Here is a 21,371-nt window from a genome sequence, read left to right as displayed (position 1 = left end):
GCAACCAGGCAGCAGAGTGAGGTAGTTCAAGGAGAAGGCTTGGGATCTAGCTGCCTGCGCTTAGATTACATAGCTGTCCATGATTTGAGACAACTGGTAAAATCTACCTGTGCCTCAATTTCTATAAAATCATGATGAAATGATAGGAGACATAAGTTATGTAGCCCATGTAAAGAGGCCAGCATTGGGCGTAAAACATCGTTCAGTACTTGGAGCCCCTCTGAGAGCACAGTGAATAGCAAAGTGGCAAGTGCTGGGTTACATACTGGATATTCACAAGTGTGTCAATTCCGGGCCAACTGGCAGTGTGTCCAGTATGTAGAAAACTAAACCTAAAAAATAATATATTGCTTCTTCATCCTAGGCGTCTCAAACTCCCCTCAACGGTGAGAAAGTGACATTGCACTTCAAATGACCCAGTTGATCTTTGCTATGTGACATGTCTTTAAAGTTAAAACTGAGGCATCTCTGGTTGAGAAATCATGTGATGCCCCTGCCATGGCCTTCATATTTCTAGCAAATCCTTTTCTGGCTTTCTGTGGGTTCTTCAGGAGCCAGGCCTCGCTCTGAGTGCTTTCACTTTCATATGTCTAACCACAGAGACAGGGATGCTTGTTGTTTTTTCTTCTGATTTTTCAAGTCTCTGAAGGAAGTCCAGAAAGGCCCAAGACATTCCAGGAAAGAAAAAGAAGTTCAAAGATACAGGGAGAAACAGAAAAGTAAGAGAACTCCCTCCTAAAAGAAAAAAAAAAAAGAAGTAAAAAAAAGCAGGTAAGTACTCCTCAGAGCTGCCCTGTCTCCCACTGGAAACAAAACTTACACTAAAGGCCAGGCAGGAATGGGGAAGGGATTTATAAGGATCAGTTAGTTTTCTTAAAAATAACCATCACCAAGGGAGAGGCTGCAGCTGCACACGATGCGGACCAGAGTTCAGAGGAAATGCAGTGTGGGCAGGCAGCACCATGATGACTAGTGCTGGGCTTGTGATGATTTAGGCACCGGTAGACGCAGAGCTGAGCTGAGAATACGAAATGTCTTAGACTGTCCTTTTCCTTAGTGCTCACTGTGCTGATGGGAGGACACAAATCAGCACTGTTGTTGAGGAAACAGATACATTCTTTCAATGAGAAGGTGAAATCATTAAATCAGATAGATGCAGTATAAACAGCCCACAAATGTAAGAAGGAAAGGCTGAAGCCCAGAGTGAAAGAGGAGGACTCATGAAAACAGCACCACATGCTTTATTTGAAAGTGAAAGTCTTCAGAAATAGTCAAGATTCACCAGATTCAAATTCTTAGGACCCACCTACTCCTTAGCTCCTTGAAAGTGTAATTTCAGGCTTTTACTTACTAAAGGGCCCCTGTTTTTTCAGAAAAGATTTTTTGTTAGCATGTTTTCACTGTCCTTCTTTCAAGGCTCAATGGCAGCACACCCTTAACGGTAGCACCTTTGGCAACAGTTTTGCTCATCTTGACTTGTCTGTGCCCTCAGGCAACTTTGATTCTGTCTTCCTGTAACTCCTCTCCTGAGTTCCTTGGCCTAGCACCCGCTTCTTTTCACTACCCATCTCACCTCTGTATGTCTGTCTATCTGCCTTTCTCTCTGTGTCACTCCTTTTCAGCTCCTATCCTCCCTCTCCTACAACTCTTGTTTTTTCTCATTCTCCTCCTGCTTCAGATTGAAAAGGAATAAAAAAAGACAAAACTTGAAAGTGTATTTCAGGAAATACAAATCTTTTATGTAAACCACTTATGTTTTCCCTCTCTTGACCTTTTCCTCCTATTTTAATCTGTTTTTGTGTGTGTTTTTCTTGCCATGCTTTTCTCTTCTCTTGTTCTTTGTCATTGTAACCAAGAAACATGGTATTTGTGATTTACTTTTGTTATTTACCACCTTCTAGAAAACATGTTTGAGGACAGTTGAACAGCATGCCAGACACTGCACAACTCATAGGTCTTGCTCTAACTGAACAGTCTCTAAACAAGAAATTATACTTTTTGGGGTCCCTATTCATTCTTGCGTTTATGTTAATGTCAACATGTAAAGGGTCTTTTTAATGCCTTCTATTACTCTCCTTATCAGCAATGGGCCTGGAAAGCAGGTGTCTTGGCTCCTCTATCACATGGAGTGGTGCTTTGGTTATGGTTGGTTGATTTATGTCTTCTTTATGAGTTGTGTTTTCCTGCTTCTTTACATGCCCCATAAATTTTTATTGGTTTTCAGACACATTGAATTTACCTGATTTTTGTATTTGTACAAATATTCTTGAGACTACTTGGAAACAGTTTGAAACGTTCAGATTATTTGTAAGAATTGGTAGGCCCTGAGCACTGCTCTGCTTGGGTTTCATTACTCTCCGTCCCGAGGAGAGATCCCTTGGTGTACTTTTCCTAATTATCACAAAGTTTGCAAGTCTTGCCAGTGGGAGCTAGCACTTTTTCTAGTCCTTAAAAGTCCCAAACCTGTTTCCGCAACTATGGGTGGTTTCCTGAGAGACCTGCACTGATCAGTATTCCTCAGATCCGAGGTGAGTTCCACAGTTCTCTCTCTGCATGTGCCTCTCTTCTTTCTGGTGCATCATACACAATTCTAACCTCTTTTGTCTCCATAGATTTGCACCTCCATCTCCTTAAGTTAGGGAATCTGTGGACTCCCACTCACATCAGTGTTTGAAATGTCTCTAAATCAACAGGATGAGTCAGTCACATGCAGCCTGTTTTGTTTCCCAATGCTCAGGAATCACTAGTTTTTGTCATTTGGTGCTCAATGTCTTGAAAACTTTTTATGGTTTGGGAATAAGCATGAATCTGGTGGCTTTTGCTTCACTTGGACAGAAACAAACATCTCAGCAAATTAACCTTTATTGTAGAGTAAGAGGGAAAAAATGGAGCTCCTAAGAAAAATGTGTTTGAATCACAAAGAGCTAACATCTGTCAGCTACATAAGGATCAATTCAAGATACAGGGATTGAGACGTAGATGTTCAAAAACAAGAAAACCAAGTTATAGCACTACTAACAGATCATTACTCATTTCTTTCTGCTCCACAATTTCAGAACTATTTTAAGCTCCATTTAAAAATTAGTACAATTATGTATAAGTACTTCCAAAAAAGCAATGTTCAGAGAAGAAAAGAGCCATGATTCATCAGAAAATGCTTCATGATCACCTTTGAGAATCCTAAAAAATGTGCCCTCTCTGCACAAAGAATTTTGGTGTGAAATAAATAGATGGATTTGATTGTAAAGCAAAATTAGGATTCCCAAATATTACAGGTAAAGAAGAACCAATCTAGATACACAAGAGGTAGATAAAACAATAAGCTTAACACAAATGAAATAATAGGTCAATCTAAAAGTATGCCTGGGTTAGAATTTAGGAAATGAAAACCTTTTTGCGGGACAGAGATGAGGATTCAGTGTGCTCACCTATAGGACAGGACAAAGGGTCTGGCATCTTATTAGTATGTGGGATCAAGGATAGAAAATAAAGAAAAGCATTATGGAGTGGGTTATGAAAGAAATTGCATTAAAAGTCAATTTCAGGGGCTGGCAGAGTAGCTCAAGTGGTAGAGTGACTGCCTAGGAAGCATGAGGCCCTGAGTTCAAACCCTAGTCCCAACAACAACAACAATAACAACAACAATCAGTATCAAGGGGTACATTGAATATAAGCACAAGTACTATTTGTAAGTTAATTTTTGTCACAATGAATCCACTGTTTCATCAAAGTCAGAAACCAAGCATCTACCTCTCAGTCTATGCAAAACATAAAAAAAAAATCTTAGTTCAGTTATTGAATAAACTCTCTTTTTACATATAGCTAACACACAAAGCAAATTTCTCTTAAGCATATTCTATTTTACTCTTAATGTCTCCCATAAATAAACAGTTTAATGGAAGTCTTAAGGAAAAATTTTCCCTATAACTTACATGAAAACTTCTGTGCTTAAGAATGCTTGAATATAGATAAATCACTTTCAAACCAATATTTTTAGCACTGGACTATTTTTAAAGTATTCTATAATATTATGAAATTATAAAATACTCCTCTCATTTATCTAACTGATGCATGTACAATTCATGGCAATATTAGAGAATTTTATGACATTCTGAAATTAGCATAAAATGGTGAAAGTAGACAGGCACTAGTGGTTCACACCTGTAACCCTAGCTACATGGGAGACTGAGATCTGGTACCAGGCCAACCTTGGCAAAAAAACTCATGGGACCCCATCCTAACCAATACTTGCATGGTGGCAAGCGCCTGTCATCCCAGCAATGACAAGAAGCATAAAATAGGAGTCATGGTCCAGACTGGCATAAGCAAAAAGTGAGCCCCTATCTTCAACATAACCAGAGTGAAAAGAGCTGTAGACATGGTTCAAACAGTAGAGCACCTGCTTAGCAAGAGCGAAGCCCTGAGTTCAAACCTTTTTATCTCCAAAACAATAGTGAAAGTATTTGCTCAGCTTTAAGGCTAGAATCTTAATTAACCCTACCTCCTCTCTTGCAGACAAAACAGCAGCTTAGACATGGCCTCAGCAATCTTCATGCCAGGCTCTGTGTGCCTCATTGAGAATGTTGAAGGACAACTGATGGCTAATCAGGAAGCTCTGGACATCCTGTCTGCCATTACACAGTGTGTTGTGGTGATGGCTATCGTGGGCCTCTACCACACAGGCAAATCCTACCTGATGAACAAGCTGGCTTCGAAGAAGAAGGGGGAGGGTGCCACCAACAAAGTTCTGCTGCATCCCCTCTGTTCACCCACACTGCCAGCATGTATCACAGGGATGTAAGAAGAGATAGTTAGAGATAGAGAGGAAGATTGAAGACTTATTTTCAATCTATATTGAAAATAGAATACGTTTAAGAGAAATTGGCTTTATATGCTGATATCAGTTAAAAAAATCAATGTTATACTTTTCTCACTATGATTTAGAAAAGAAGAGTCAGCTAACTCTCCTGGATTTGCCAAATACTGTGTACACATGTGTGTAAATGGAAAAATGAGACCTGTTGAAACTATTTGAGGAATGGGGGAAAAGGGGAAAAAGGAGAATGATGGAGGGGTGAATTCAAGTATGATGTATTTGATATATTGTAAGAACTTTTGTAAATGCCACATTGTACCCTCAGCACAGCAATATATAAATAAAACTTTTAAAATTAAAAAAAGTGATAGTGTCCTTTTGTTACAGCTAATAGAGATAACTACTGTACATATTTATAAGCCAGAAAACATAATAAAATCTTCATGGAGTTAACAGCAAGCTTCCATTGATCATTTAGTTGAAATGACAAGTTCAAATGTGAAATAGGTGTTCTTATTTTCCTTCTTCTCTGTTTTTAGCTAAAATCAATTCTGACCATGAAACATCATCTCAAGACCTTGAATTACCTTAACTCTTGTACCTATTTCCAGAGATACCTGCTTTGAAAATTTTACCCCCTTTTACTTCTCTGTCCTCTGCAGGCTTCTCTCTGGGCTCCACAGCGCAGTCTCACACCAAAGGAATCTGGATGTGGTGGTGCCTCATCCTGAGAAGCTAGACTACATCCTTGTTCTGTTTGACACAGAAGGACTGGAAGATGTAGAAAGGCAAGGAAGGGGGATATTCTCTTTTTGATTGAGACCTTTATCTCTCAACAGCCACTAGACTATTTAATTTTCCTTGAATAAGAGCCCTAACTTCATCATAGTATGTCTTTCATTTTTGTCTACATGTTAGAACAAGTTTGGCAATTACAGTTGAAAATATTCATAAACCAGAATTGTAGAAGAGAAGCATGACAATCATGGGGCAGTGATCTAGCCATTAAAGTCCATGAGCTAATCCAGTTAATCCAGATGCATTAAGGTGGTGTAAACAGAATTACTCAAATGACTATTTTCTTACAAAGAATGTTAGTTAGTGACTGAGGTCCTGAACTCTCGAGGATATGTGTTCAACAAATGTCTCTGAACTCTATAAATTCTGTGGCTTTAGGGAGGCAACTGAATTATTTGTAGCCTCGCCTTTGTAAAATGGATGTAATAGATCTTTGCCTACCTTATAACACTATTTATCTGATAACATAAGTACTGTGATGGTCAGCTATATAGTCATTGCTCAAAAATACTTATGTATATCATTGTTCTTATATAAGTCAGTTAAGCTTTACAATGAAATCTTTAAGAATTTGGGATGCCTACCAATCTTCACTATTTTGTTGCAATTATCTGTCAGTGGTCATAAAGGACCTAACGAGTCAGTAAACTATGAATCAGTTCTAATAAAAAACACTAATTAGAAACTGTTCAATCTCCAAGTTCTACCAATAACAACATATCTTTAATTTGGGTTCTTTTTATAGCTCATAGTCTAAGATCACTTTAATTAAATAAACATATTTTAGTAACTAATTATCTAGAAAGGGCAATGGAATAAAGGGAATATATGCCTAGCCCAAATGTGTTCTGACTTGCAGGGTGACAACCGGAATGACAGCTGGATCTTTGCCCTGGCAATACTCCTGAGCAGCACCTTCATGTACAACAGCATGGGAGTCATCAACCAGCAGGCCATGGACCAACTGAAGTACCCTTTCTGTGGCCCAGAGCACCCCAAAAATGAGACAGGAGACCAGTATTAACAAGATAGCAGCCTGTGAATCCTACACAGTCAAGGTTTTAAAAAAGGTGGGACAGAGGATATGAAAAAAATAAGTGCTCTGGGAAGATCCCATGAACCTATGAATGAATTAACAGTTGGGTCAGAACAAGGCAAAGTAGAGTTTTAGAATAGATGGGATTAATACGAGATGAAGGGGGGATTGAAGACCCTGTTCATTTCACCACTTTTTCTTAGCTTCTCAGCTTTGTGACAGAGGTGACCAAGCAAATCAAATCAAAAGCCTCAACTGACACAAATGAGGTGGAGGATTCAGCTAACTTTGTGAGCTTGTTCCAAGACTTTGTGTGAACTCTGAGAGATGTGATTCTGAGGCTGGAAGAAGATGGAGAACTGCTCACAGCAGATGAATACCTGGAGAATTTCCTGAAGCTAAGTCTAGGTAAAGGGACTGCTGATTGGAATACAGAGAGGAAAGACACCGAGAATTAATATTTTTATGAAGATGCTTGTGTTCAGTTTCCTATTTATAAGGTCTACGCTAGTCCAAAAGAGTGATTCTAATTTAGTGTCCATCTAAATAGATTCAATTTTGATTGAACTATTCTCTTGTTCTAGAAACAAATTTCTTTTGCTTTCTTTTTTGTTGTACTGTTATTAAATTTCTTATTTCTTCCTATTTAAGTTTTGAGGAGCTACACATAGCTAAAAATACGGAGAAGAAACATTTACTTAAAGAATTATTTAAACCTCATATTAGCACTCTACTAGGTATTCCCTTACTTCAGCTCCTCCCCCTGCACCCCACTCTTTTATTTATTTATTTAGTTTTACTTTTACCAGGTACTTCAAAGGAAGATGAAAAGTACAACCTGCCCTGACTCTGTATTCGGAAATTCTTTCCTCAGAAGAAATGCTTTGTCTTCTACTCACCCACTGAGTGGAAGAAGTTTACTCATCTCCAGATGCTGAATGATAATGAGCTGGATCCTGGGTTTGTGCAACAAGTGGCAGAATTCTGCTCCTCCATCTTTAATTATTCCAAGACTAAAACTCTCTCAGGAGGTATCAAGGTCAATGGACCTTGTGAGTCCCCTTCCCAGTCCTTCCACGCTTTGGAGAGTGAAATAATATGCACCCAATTTCAGTTTTGACAAATGTACTGGTTATTGCTAGTATTTTGCTAAATTCTAGATTTCTAGACTTTTGTGAGTAAAATGTTTAGCTAGGAAAAATTTGTAAAGATCCAAGAAAATAAGCTCTATCTTTAATATTTTCATACTAACCTGGACTTACATTGTCCACTTTGGTATCTTAAGGAACATGTATGCCTATTTAATTTAAATGTATGTTAATTCAAAGAAATTTTAAAATTTAGATCATGTGGCCTTATTTCGAGAGCTCAACAGTTACATATCACCTGTCACTACGGGAAGCACAGACACAGAACATTTCATTCACCCAAAAGTTCTACTGGTGACACTGAGTCAGATTAAATCATTCGTTTCGGGTTGCAACATACGTTCAGAGGACAGATGATTTAGACATTAAAAAAAGATTTGGTCCTGTCCTAATGGTCCCAAGACTAAATGGACACGTATAATAAACACAGGCCTACTTTATCTAAGAAGAGGGATTCTCAGCCTTTGGGGTGCATATACATCACCTGTGTAACTTGCCAAAGGGAAGGTTCTGTTTCATAAGTCTGAGGCAAGGCTTGAGAGTATGTATTTGTATCAGGCTTCCAGTGATGTTCATGTCATCCATGAGGCAAACAGCTGTTTATAGACATGCTCAGAATTACTCAAAATGGAGACTTTTCTTCAGTCTATCTAAAACAAATCATCATTTTTTTCCCCATTTGAAGGTCTAAAAAGCCTGGTACTGAGCTACATCAAGGCTAGCAGCAATGGGGAGCTGCCCTTCATGGAGAACGCAGTCTGAGTCTTGGCCCAGGTAGAGAACTCAGCAGCAGTGCAAAAGGCCATTGCCTGCTATGATCAGCAGATGGTCCAGAAGGTGCACTTGTGTGAAGGTGCACAGACACCCTCCAGGAGCTGCTGGACCTGCACAGGGCCTGCAAGAGAGAGGCCATACAAGTCTTCATCAGAAATTCCTTCAACGATGTCAATCATCTATTTCAAAAGAAATTTGTGGTAATTTTTCTCTCAAGTTTATGCAGATTTTGATTGTGGAAGGCAAAGTACTATGAGCAATGATATTGATATTTACTTTGAGAGAAGCAATTATTAGTAGCTTTTAAAATGGTGACAGTTAATTTTTGATTATCATAATGATCATGAAAACAGCTTTATTATCATAGACTTAAGATTTTGAAACTTTTTCTTTTGAAAAATAGTAGTCTTCTCTTTAATTCAACACAGATGACTGACAACCACAAGTGCTAATTTGTTAACATGCCTGCTATTATCATACTGATTTGTTAACACACTAAACAAAAGCAAAGAAACTTATGATTTTAATTATCTGGTCCAGGCTGATATTGCATCATATTTATTCTATTTATGACAATTATTGCTACAATTTGTGACAGAAAACTTCATAAAATTGTGATGTAAAGTATGCATATATACACATATACATACATACATACACACAAACAAACACATTTGGCAGTACTGGGGTTTGAATTTGGCCTTGTGGTGCTTAGCAAGCATTCTACCTCTTGAGCCACACTCCCAGCCAAAGTTACCAATATTTGCTCTGAACATGCTTTCAAAGAAGAAACAGATGCGTAATAAATAAAGTCCAAGTTAAGAGAAAGGATGAAGTTCTGCTGAGTTTCCTGAAGTATCTAAAGGTCTTTATTAGGAAGCATTTCCCAAAATTCTAAGGTAGAACTGACATCCTCTCCCTGTCATTCTTTTTATTTCCTGTTTTTGCAGAAAAGAAATCAAATCGGATGACTTTTGTAACCAGAATATGAAAACATCCTCAGATCATTGCAGGGCCTTACTTGCAATATTTTTGGTTTTCCTGAAGAAGCAGTGGTGCAGGGGATTTATTCTAAGAAAGGAGGATATCTTCTCTTCATTGAGAAGTCAGAAGAGCTAAAGAAAATGTACCTTCAGGAACCCAGGAAGGGGATACAGGTAACTATCATTTGTCTTTTGTTTCTGGGAAGCTACAGACATACCTGCAGAATCCAAGGAGGCTGTGGATATACACATAGACCAGACTCTCACAGCAAAGGAAAAGAAGATTGAAGGTGAGGAGACACCCAAGAGAGCTGACACAAAATCTCTTCAAGGTTTAAATATTTTACCATGTAAAACTTATCTTTGAACTAGACTAAGAAGAGAAAAGACTATCTTGATTCCTAAATCCATTTCTGAGTTGTGGCATAAGCAGCCATTAGCATCAGGGCAACCCTAAATGAAAAATTGACATAGGGGAGTCCTCTATGAAGTAGCACTAATTTTTTTTTGAAAAGTGTAGATGAAAGAAAGAGGTAGCACTGCAAACCTATGTAGATTTCTTTTCTTCCTTTTTGTCCTCAGTGGAATGCATGAAAGCTGAATCTGCACAGGCTATAGCAACAATGTTGGAGGAAATGCAGAAGAAGAATGAGCAGATGATGGAACAGAAAGAGAAGTGTTATCAGGAACACCTGAAACAGTTGATTAAGAAGATAGAGAGGGAAAGAGCTCAGTTAACGGCAGAACAAGAAAGGACTCTGACTTTCAAACTTCAGGTATTCAGTTGTGTCTTCCACGATCCTGAATCCAAAGCACAGTGTAGAATTAAATCTTACACCAGACACTCCAGTCAGCTCTGCATCCCCTACAGTTTCTACTGCTGCCTGTGTTTGGTTACTGAGGGCTATTTACTTGTAGTATGAAGTTAAAAGGAATCCTTCTTTCTTACATGTCACTGATAAGCAGCAGCTATTCACTGCCCAACACTGCAAGTACATTACAGGCATTTACAGAATAGAAATGATTATTTTCTCTCTCTCTCTCTCTCTCTCTCTCTCTCTCTCTCTCTCTTTTAGTTTGAAAAAGTCACAGTTTCAGGAGTAATAAGTGACTTCTCTGAATCATATCTCAAGGAAATGCATCTGGACTGCCTTTCCCACTAAATGAGATCAATAATAATTTTATTTAACATACATTCCATATCTCTGGAAGCACTCTAATTAGCACTCTAATTAGTAGGACCCATTGAAATGCATAGTTAAGTGCTGGGGCTTCAGAAACTTGCTGTTCTCTAGTCCACACTCCAGGTCTGGGTTAAGCCTGGATTCTGACTCAGTAGTACCCCATGGGCCACTGCATCTTCTGATCTCTGCTTTTTTTCTCTTCTGATCCAACCAAAATTTTGTAGGTTTATACTAAATTATATATGCCAATATCTCTTTTGCTTCTGAACATCATGTAGAAATCTTCCCACTGTATTTCAGCCATCATTATGATATAAATATACAAATACAAATAAATATAAATACAAATTATACATATATATGAAAACCACCAGATAGGTGGTGAGAACTGAAAACAAAAAATAATGTGATAGTTTATACAGAATGATTGCTCCATGTGAAACAGGTATTATAGGTATTTCAGGATAGAATAGTAGGGCACCAACATTAAAAAGAGTTCACATGTTAATAATGTATATAAGTAATGCAACCCACAGCCATATTAAATTAAAAATAAGTCTGTCGTGGAAGAACATAAGCTTTGCAAGTTGGAGAAAGAGTGTATGTTAGGAAGAATTTCTGATAGCTTAGAGTTAGTAGTTAAGGAATTGGTAGCATGTAGATTTGAAGGGCTGATGGTATCATGCAGGTAGAAAGAGTAGCAGAAGCACCATCAGAGATACTATACTTCAGAAATCCTTCACAATAAGCATAATGTTATTGTGTTTTCTGGAGCAGAGGGTAGAGGCTGGTAGAGGGTGACAAGAGAGCTTCAAAAGGCAAACTAATTTGCTCATAAAAATTATAGTATCATCTAAATTACAGCGTAATCTAGAAGTTATTTCTTTTGTAAAATGTGTATAAATTTAGCACCAAGCCCTTGAATAAATGCAAAACTAGAATCTATGCTTAGAAGACTGTATGGGAGTTTGGGTAAGAAAATATTCATTGTTTTTCTACACAGTATTCTTTGAAAAGTAACCAATTAGGATAATTGAAGTGGGAATTGTGATAAACAATAAACACCTTAAATACTGAGATCATCACTTTGTTTGATAAATGTTCTTTAAAAATGGGCAGAAAGAGTGCCTCAAATAGTAGAACACCTGCCTAGCAAGCATGAAGCCCTCAGTCCAAAGCGCAGTACTGCAAAAATAAATAAATAAAAAGAAAGGAAAGAAAACAAAAGTAGATGGATGTCTAACTCCTCTTGGGGTAGAGATAAAGACCTATAGAACTGTAGGGCTGGGTGTGGTGGTTCACATCTATAATCCCAGCAATGTAGGAGGCACAGGTAGGAGGCTCATAGTCTGAAGCCAGCCTGGGCAAAAAGCATGAGACCTTATGTGGAAAATAACTAAATTAAAAAGGCTTGTGGGTAGGCTCAAGTGGTAGAGCATTTGTCTAATAAGTACAAAGTTCTAAGTTCAAACCCCAGTACTGCCAAAAAACCTAGATGTGATTTCCAAATAAGTTTCAAAATAAGGCAGAAAAGAAAGAAACAATATTTAACATATTATTACAAATCTAAAAATCCATCTTAATATATTTGTTGTAGGATAAACATAAGTTTTATAGAGCCAGCACAGGGAGAGTTGTCTCAAAGCCTTGCTGAATGCTCTGTGTAGAACTGAAGAGCTGCACCATAGGAAAGGTAAAGCCACTCTTCATTCCAACCTCTAAATGCACATTTCATCTGGTACCTCAAAGGTGGATCACAAGCCTTTCCTTGCCTTGTGGGATGGGTCAAGGCCTCTCCTCTTTCCTGCCTAGGCACCTTTATACTTAACACTTTGTGGTAGAAGCTATGATGTGCTAGAGCCAATATTAGGGAGAGTTTATTGCCCCAGCTCTGGAGAATGATGATGGATGGCAGCTTTCAGGTGTTGATTTTGTAATGAGAAAGATATCTATCCAGGACAGCCTCCCAATAATCATTGTTCATGATTCCAACTCCAGATAACCTTAAAGAATCATTTTAGACACAGAGCTTCCATGAACTTGACAGAGGCTGGGAATGTGGATATTTCCCTTTACCTGACGGCTCCATTCCCCTCTATTCCTTAGTATTGACTGAGGAGCTCACTGTAACAGATGTGCAGCATGTTAATCTCTGTCCCTGGGTCTGCTCTCAAAGAGGCTCACCTAGTTCTAAATATTGAGGCATTAATGGCACCGCATTAAGTCTGACTTGACACATGCAGTCTCTTGATGTCCACTGAAGGCGCTCTGTGAGAAGACCTTTGTTTTATTCACCAATATCTATAGAAGTAAGTCCAGAGATTTGGAATTGAGCTACTCAAAAATTACTTATTAAATGGAATCAAATCATTCACCTCTGTGCCAAGAAATAAACATTTTTACCTAAATGTACAACATTTGATTTTGCCTAGAATTGAGGTTGAAAACACCACAGTTCACCTAATTCTCTATAGTTTGATTTTTAGATTTCAGGAGTATATCCATATATTAAATACAAAAGATCATTAAGAAATGAGAAATCAAGAGTAACATCATCTGTCTCTCACTTTCTGAATTACCTTTTCCACATCACCGAGGCCCTTGGTGTCTAGAATGACCAGTGTGTGGTTTAGCTTGGTGGGATGGGGCACACAGCACATCCAGATGCCCTTGGTTTTAGATTGTACTGTGGAGCCCAGAGGGAAACCTGGAGGCAAGAGGAGAAATGACAGACATGGACAACAGGTAGACAAACTCCCCAGGAGCCATTGAAAAGTATCCCAGGAAACAGAATGGTGCTTCTCTCCCTTTAATCAAGGATGCTACCACATGCACCATCTATTTAAAAAAGCAGGAAGAAGATAACTATAAGAATGATGCTAAGAAGAGGCTCAAGAAGGCAATAGAGAATCTTTTGCATCAAATAAAATTATTTTGTAACCATACATAAATGGTTTGGAAGAATGGTAGAGTTCTAAGCCTGAAAGGAGTGAATCAAAACATGCACTGCAGTTGGGCGGAAGTGAAGGAGTAAAGGGAAATTGAAAAAAATATAGTTTTGCTTTAAGAACTTGTGAAGTGGGTGGTAGCCATAGTAGAATATGGAAGGATATTTAAGACACTAGATTGTAAATGATGTTTGAATATCAAATGGAATATTTGATAGAGGAAGCAAAATAAGCGAGAGAAGACTACAAAAGCTAAATAAAGGAAAGTAATTTTTTTTGGTGTCACTGTGGTTTGAACTCAGGGCCTCAGGCTTGCTATGCAGATGCTCTTACCATTTGAGTGACTCCACCAGCCAAATTCTTTTTTTTAAATGGATAGAATTCTGAGAATCAATAGGAGAGGTTTTCCTTAATAAGAGTAAAACTAGAAAAAGAGAATCAATTATAGTAAAGTAAACAACTTGCTGTTACGAATAGTTTTGTTGAGAGAAGTTGGATTTTCCCATCATGTGACTTTGAAGCAGGAGTAAGAACCTGAAATACAATGGAATCAAGCAAATTGCCTCTGCCACAGGTTGGCAGGGAAGACAGCCATTAGTGAGGCAGAGTGCCACATGTGAATGATACTCTATTTTGATTATTTTCATCCCAATGAATGGGATGTTTAATGACACCAAGAGACAGAGACCATCAAAGGTCTGCCAGTCCCTTTGATCCAAGACAATGTTAATAACATTCACATGTTCCCACATTGCTTCCAGTCCTCTACCTAATCTAGGGTTATTTGTGTGCTTTAGTTATTCAAGCAGTCTTGAAGCCTGAGGTAGGGGCGTCATGTACAAAGGTGCCCACTCAGTGTCTGCCCACATGTCAGAGTTGAGCTCCCTGGACACAACGGAGCATTGCTTCACAGGAGGGAGGCATGCTCACCACTCCTGTATCATTGTGGATGAGCTGTGTATCACCCAAGCTCAGTCCTATAACCTCTGGTGCAGCTAAATGGTACAATGCAGTAACAATGTTTTTACCTCATTTGAGATGTTAATGAAAACATTCAACAATGATCAAGCATAATTTCTTAATACAGACTGACTGTGTTACTAATTTGCAAAGATTATTCTCTGCACATTTTTTTGGTGGTACTGTGGTTTGAACTCTGGGCCTCATGCTATGCTGGGCATGAACTCTACCACTTGTACCATGTCCTCAGCCCTCTCCACATTTTGTGAAAGTAGTATACCTTGTTTCTTATGTGAATCAAATCATGTTAATTACATGGTTTATGTCCGTGGATGTTCCAGGTTTATAATGGAAATTTAAAAGAGAGAGAGAGAGAGATCTTTTCCTAAAGAAGGAAGAATGATGAATTAAAACATGGCAGATCTGTTTATTGGAGACAGAGTATCTACATTTAAATACTGAAACCCAATCTTACTGACTAGACAAGATACTAAATCTCTGCTTTCTTACTATTTTTTCTGAAAAATGAAGTTATTAGTCCTACATATAGGATGATTATTAAGAGTCAATGAGATGATACTGGTAAAGCATTTCAACCCAACACAGTAAAAAGAATGTGTAATGTAAATGTTTGTTAAATGTAATTATGTTTCTGAAGAGGCAGCACAGGTGCATCTTAACTGAAGGGAATGAAAACTGTAGAGGAGTGGCTGTTTTATTTTTTTTCTGAGGATCATACCCTAATACCCCTCTTTATTTTTTTCATCTCAGTACAGTAAAAGGAGATATAAAATTGAATACCTGACACTGAGGAGTACTTTTCTTTTCCATCTTCTCAGTTAATTGTTCCAGGTGACTCTCTCCTTTCTGTTCCATCAGGTTCATCTTTTGTATTTCCTCCAACATTTTTGTTGCAGCCTGGGCAGATTTAACTTTTTCATATTCCATTGAGAAGGAAAATGAATGAGAAAATTTATGTAGTCTTACCATGTTACCCCCTCTTTGTTATTATTGTTACTTCATAAAGGAAATTCCTTGACACAAATTTTTCTTTGGACTAACTATATTACTGTTGACTGAACTATGCCTTGCTCATGAAGTCATTCATGTGCATCTTTGTCATTCTTATTCTGCTTTAATGACTCCACATAGAACTGACTAGGAAGAGCTGTAGTAATTAACTGAAAGGATTCCTTGGATAAAAAATGCTAATTCTTGACTTCTTATATATTCTCTATTATACATATGTGAGACTTTTTCTGCCACTAGCCAGGATTCTCACCATTGCCTGCACACAATGCAGCCTCTAGTCCATTATAACCTTACATAGTCTATACACTGAGTCCAGTTTAGTGACCCTGACATTGGTGACAGATGAGGAATTCCTGCTAATTGCATCTAACCCATGATCACGGCACATCCCAAGGTGCAAGTAAATCCTTGTGTCAGAGCACTGGATTGGGGATGTCTAGAAGTCTTGTGTGAATAAGGAAGAAAAACAGAACCTATTGATAGCTCCCCGTTTAAAAAGGCATCTTGATTACACAATTTAAATTGCATTTCCAATACAAAATGTACATTTCATGAAGGATTAAGGTAAAATTATATTGATCATTAGTACTACAAATAACCATGAAATTAAGGGTCCAGTAGGTAACACTTTTCTTCCCACTTGAGCTTAGTCTTTACAAACCTGGTGGCACAACAGGTGTTTAGTTTAGTTATGGCAATTATGTAATGTCCTGAAATTGCTCACTGACTTTGTGCCATGGCAAAAGAGTATGTGAGAGGAAAGCTTTGTTCTTTGGATTTGTAGATTATAACAACATATGGACAATGGTACCCTTTTCTCTGTTTCTTATCTCCATGTCCTAGATCTCATTATGAAGTCTTCTGTTCTCTTCTTTGAATTCCTTCCTTAATATTCTTTCCTGTTCCTAAGAGGGAAAGTGAATACTGAAACTTTACAGAATAAAACAAGATCAGTGAATTTGTTTCCTAAGCATCAAACTAGTTCCACTTTTAGCAATTCCTCAATAGCTTCTGTCACGTAAAATCTGTTTGGCTGGTGGGCAGCCACCGCATGGCGATCAGGGACTTTCCACTCCACGCTGCCTCTTCTTCTTCCCCCTCTGGTTGCCAGGGCAACTCTGCCTCGGCCAGCAACTCCCGCCGGTGGGCAATCACCCTCCCCTTTCCTCCTGGTTTTGTTCCTCCTCGGGCCCCTGTCTTAGTCGCGGCCGCGCCAGGATCAGCCCCTCCATTTCTCCTCGCACCTGGGCACCGGGAGAGATGTCTCCCCTACCCAGGCTGCCTCCTCTGAACCGGGTCCCCTCTTTTAGTGAGGGGCGCTTCCCTAAAGGTTGAGACTCTCTGACAATTCGGGGATGGGGCCCTCCCAATCCAAGCCGGACTCAGGAACTCCTTTGTCCTGTCTCCTCTCAAACTTCCAAAATTTGGGACTCTCTCCAGACCTCCGTCGCAAGCAGCTCATTTTCTACTGCACCGCGGCATGGCCACAATACACCTTAGACAACAACTCAAAATGGCCTCCACAGGGCACTTTTGATTTTAATATCCTCGCTTATCTTGACAATTTTTGCCGTTGAACCCATAAATGGTCTGAGGTCCCATATGTGCAGGCCTTCTGGGAACTGCCTTCTCGCCCCTCTCTGTGCCTCCAATGTTCCCCTTCCCAGATCCTTCTCGCTCCAACACCCAATTCCTCTGGATCCCCTCCCCCACACCCCAACCCTTCCCCTCTGTCTGAGTCCACCAAATTCCTTGCCCCTCCTCCCCAATGACCACAACCACCCTCATCACCCCACCCGGCTTCCCCTGCCCCCCACACCCACAGAACCTTCCCCACCCAAGCAGCTGCCTCCTTCGGCCTTGCCTCACACTCCCTCTGCTCTACCTACTCCCTGCCCTCCAATGGCCCCAATAGCCTCCCACACCCACTCACAGCGCCTTTCCCCACCCTCTCTCCTTTGTCCTCTCCGAGAGGTGGCTGCAATGGAAGGACCGGTCTGAGTCCATGTTCCTTTCTCCCTCCAGGTCCTATCACAGATAGAAAAGCGCCTGGGGTCCTTCTCCACCAACCCCTCTGCTTATGCCAAAGAGCTCTGCTATCTATCTCAGGATTATGACTTAACTTGGCATGACATATTCGTCATTATGGTCTCCACCCTTACCCCTGATGAACGAGAACGCATCAAAGTGGCAGCCTGATGCTATGCTGATCAAACCCACTTGGCTGACCCCACAGTCCCTGTTGGGGAAGACGCAACTCCCGACCACGACCCTAACTGGGACCACCAACCCGAACCTCCGGGATGCCACCGGAGAGACATAATGATTCGATGCCTCCTACAGGGCATGGACACAGTGCACAACAAAATTGTAAATTTTGACAAACTCCACGAAGTAACCCAAGGGGCTGACAAAAATCTGGCCCTTTTTCTTAACCGTCTCCAGGAGTCCCTCACCCAATATACCCGGTTAGACCCCACCTCCCCCACTTGGGCAGCAATCCTGGCTGGACATTTTATATCTCAGTCCACACCAGATATTAGAGCTAAACTAAAAAAGGCCGAGGACGGCCCTCAAACCCCTATACAGGACCTGATGAAAATGGCATTTAAAGTTTGTAATGCCCGACAAGAGGCGGCAGAGTCAACCCGCCAAAAACACCTCCAACAAAAGGTGGCCCTCTAAACCCAAGCCTTGGTAGCAGCCCTGTGGCCGGCTGGATTACAGACCCGAGTCAAAGGAGGAACCCGAAACCTCCCATCAGCTCCTTCGGGAGCCTGCTTCAAATGTGGCAAAGAAGGCCACTGGGCTCGCCAGTGCCCCAACCTGAGACCTCCAACTAAGCCCTGCCCAAAATGCAAACAGATGGGTCACTGGGGATCAGATTGCCCTGAACAGGGCTTATCCCCTATGGCTCCTCGTGGAGGGTCAGCCCCACCAGCTATCCAGATCCCTGACTTTCTCGGACAGGCAGAACATTGACAACGCCTTGACTTGGGGACCCCAATCACCCTCGCTGAGCCCAGGGTCATGCACCAGGTAGCAGGTAAGTCCATCTCCTTCTTCTTGGACATGGTGGCTACCTATTCTGTGCTGCCTGCACACTCGGGTTTAACAGTTCCTTCATCAGTCTCTGTTATGGGAATTGACGGCTCTCCCTTCTGCCCATATAAAACACTGCCCCTTCCTTGCTCTGCTGGAGGTATAATATTGGCACACTCTTTCCTTATCATCCCATCCTGCCCTGCCCCACTTCTAGGTTGAGATATTCTAACAAAACTTGGCACCTCCATAACCATCCCTCCCCACCTGCTAGAACCTCTAGCCTCCCACTCACTCCTTCTGTCCTCTGCTAGCCATCTAGCCCCTCCTCCTCCTGGATCTGCTTCCCCTTCTGGTCAACCCCATTGTCTGGGACACCTCAATCCTGATTGTGGCTACACACCACCCGCCCATCCGCGTTTCTCTTAAGGACCCTAACAAATACCCCTGCAGATCCCAATTCCCTATTTCAGAAAATCATCGCAGAGACATAAAATCAGTAATTACCAAACTCTTAAATCAAGATCTCCTTATACCTATAAATTCCCCATGTAACACACCTATCCTTCCAATAAAAAAAGGCTTCTGGGTCCTATAGATTAGTCCAAGTTCTGCACATTATAAATGAGGCTATTATCCCCATCCACCTGTTAGTCCCAAATCTGTATACAATCCTCTCCAACATCCCTCCTGATACTACTCATTTTTCTGTCCTCGATCTCAAGGGCGCCTTTTTTACTATCCCCCTCCACCCAGACTCCTATTTCCTCTTTGCCTTTACCTGGAAAGACCCGGATACTCACCTCACCCAACAACTAACTTGGACAGTTCTTCCCCAAGGCTTCTGTGATAGCTCCCACCCACCATTTCTACCAAAACTTGGCAAGTTACACAGGTGGGGACCACTTCCCTTTGGATCTCCCAGGCTGGGGACACTCTTAATTCTGCTCTTGCCTCTTCCTCCAACCCTATCTGAGCCATCTCCCTCTTATCGCTGGAGATTCAGGATCCAAGAAACATATACGAAGGACAATAGGGTGGTCACCCACCTCACCAATGCCGGGGACTGCCCCCCCCCCAGGGGATGTAGCAGACTGCTCACCCTCCAGTTTCAGCACTCCTTTAGCAGCACATATGGCACAAGAACTATAAATCTTGGTTATTTTTGTTTTACATTTAATCAAACTGAACCATACTGCCAGGAGGGGGCCAAATGGGTTGAGGAACATGGAGGATGTCCATATTGGTCCTGCAGAATTCATTACATTAAGTTTAATACTGGATCTCACTCAGGCAACTCGCTGGAAGCTTCCTATGATGGCTCCCAGGTACGCCTTTACATTCCTGACCACTGGGATAATAGATGGACAACCGGGGTGATAGCCAAGGGATATCAACCTGGGTACTACACATACCCCTCAACAACCTTCAAGATCTGGAGGGAGTATGTGTGAATGGTCCCCGAGATCCTTGATGTACTAAAGGACCAGGCAAAAGCCATTAAGGAAGCAGAAAACGGTCTTCAAAACAAAACCTGGAGGGACCCTATTTCCTGGTTGTCCCTGGTGCAGGAAGGTGCCAACTTGCTAAATAGGTCAGGTCTGGCCAATGTAACTAAATGTTTCCTTTGTGCCACATTGTCCAGGCCCCCACTCATAGCTGTTCCCTTACCTGGGCCATTCCCATCAAACAGGACAGCCTCCACACCTCCACCAGCCCCCATCGCGGGAGCCCTCCTATATAGAGATCCTCGATCCCCTTCTGCTACTCTGATCCTGGCCAAATGTGTAACACCACTAACTCCACCATATCGGATTCCCTCTGGGCCCCTCCAGGAGGCTTCTTTTGGTGTAACGGCACACTTTCAAAAATTTTACCCAACAGGCCCTGACTTCCCAGCTCTGCTTACCTGTCTCTATGGTTCCCCAGCTTACCATGTATGGAAGAGGAAAATTCTTCCAACTCATAGACCTTACCTCAAAAATCCAGCCTTCACCTCAACATAGAACTAGGAGGGCTATCTTCCTGCCTGTCCTTGTGGGCATATCTTTGGCAGCCTCAGTGGCAGCCACCGGTTTCAGCTCTGGTGCCCTGGCTCACTCAATCATCCAGACACAAAGGCTCTCTCAACAGGTCCTGGCAGGCTTTGAGGACTCAGCAACATCCCTTGCCTCTCTTCAAAGACAGATAACTTCCCTAGCTCAGGTAACCCTACAGAACTGCTGCGCCTTGGACCTTCTCATGGCAGATAAAGGGGGAACTTGCTTCTTTCTTCGGGAAGAATGCTGCTACTATATTAACGAGTCAGGCCTGGTGGAAACTCGCGTCCAGTCTCTTCACAAGCTCAGCAACGAGATGCGCCACTACAATACTGCCTTGACTGACACCCCTGGCTGGTGGAATTCACCCCTGTTTAACATTCTCACAAACTGATTGGTCCCCTAGTAATTGTTTGTCTCTTTCTGCTTCTGGCACCCTTTCTCTTTCAATTTTTCCAGGACCACCTACACCAGTTAACTCGGGTAACCTTCAACCAAATGATGCTCCAGGTTCATGACTACCAGCCTCTCTCCATGGGGTCTGGCTGCACCGGTCAAACGACCCAAGACATGCCTAGCCCTTAACTCCACCCCCTTTCAGCAGGAATTAG

General features: G+C 41.1%; 1 pseudogene; it reads left to right on the top strand.

The window, feature by feature from the left end:
- Positions 1-496: 496 nt before the first annotated feature.
- LOC109675338 (guanylate-binding protein 1-like) overlaps positions 497-21,371 on the top strand; it is a 48,347-nt pseudogene continuing 27,472 nt past the window's right edge.

The sequence above is a fragment of the Castor canadensis genome, chromosome 7 (genome assembly GCF_047511655.1).
Source record: "Castor canadensis chromosome 7, mCasCan1.hap1v2, whole genome shotgun sequence".
NCBI classification, from domain to species: Eukaryota; Metazoa; Chordata; class Mammalia; order Rodentia; family Castoridae; genus Castor; species Castor canadensis.
This window is presented reverse-complemented; position numbering and strand designations above follow the sequence as displayed.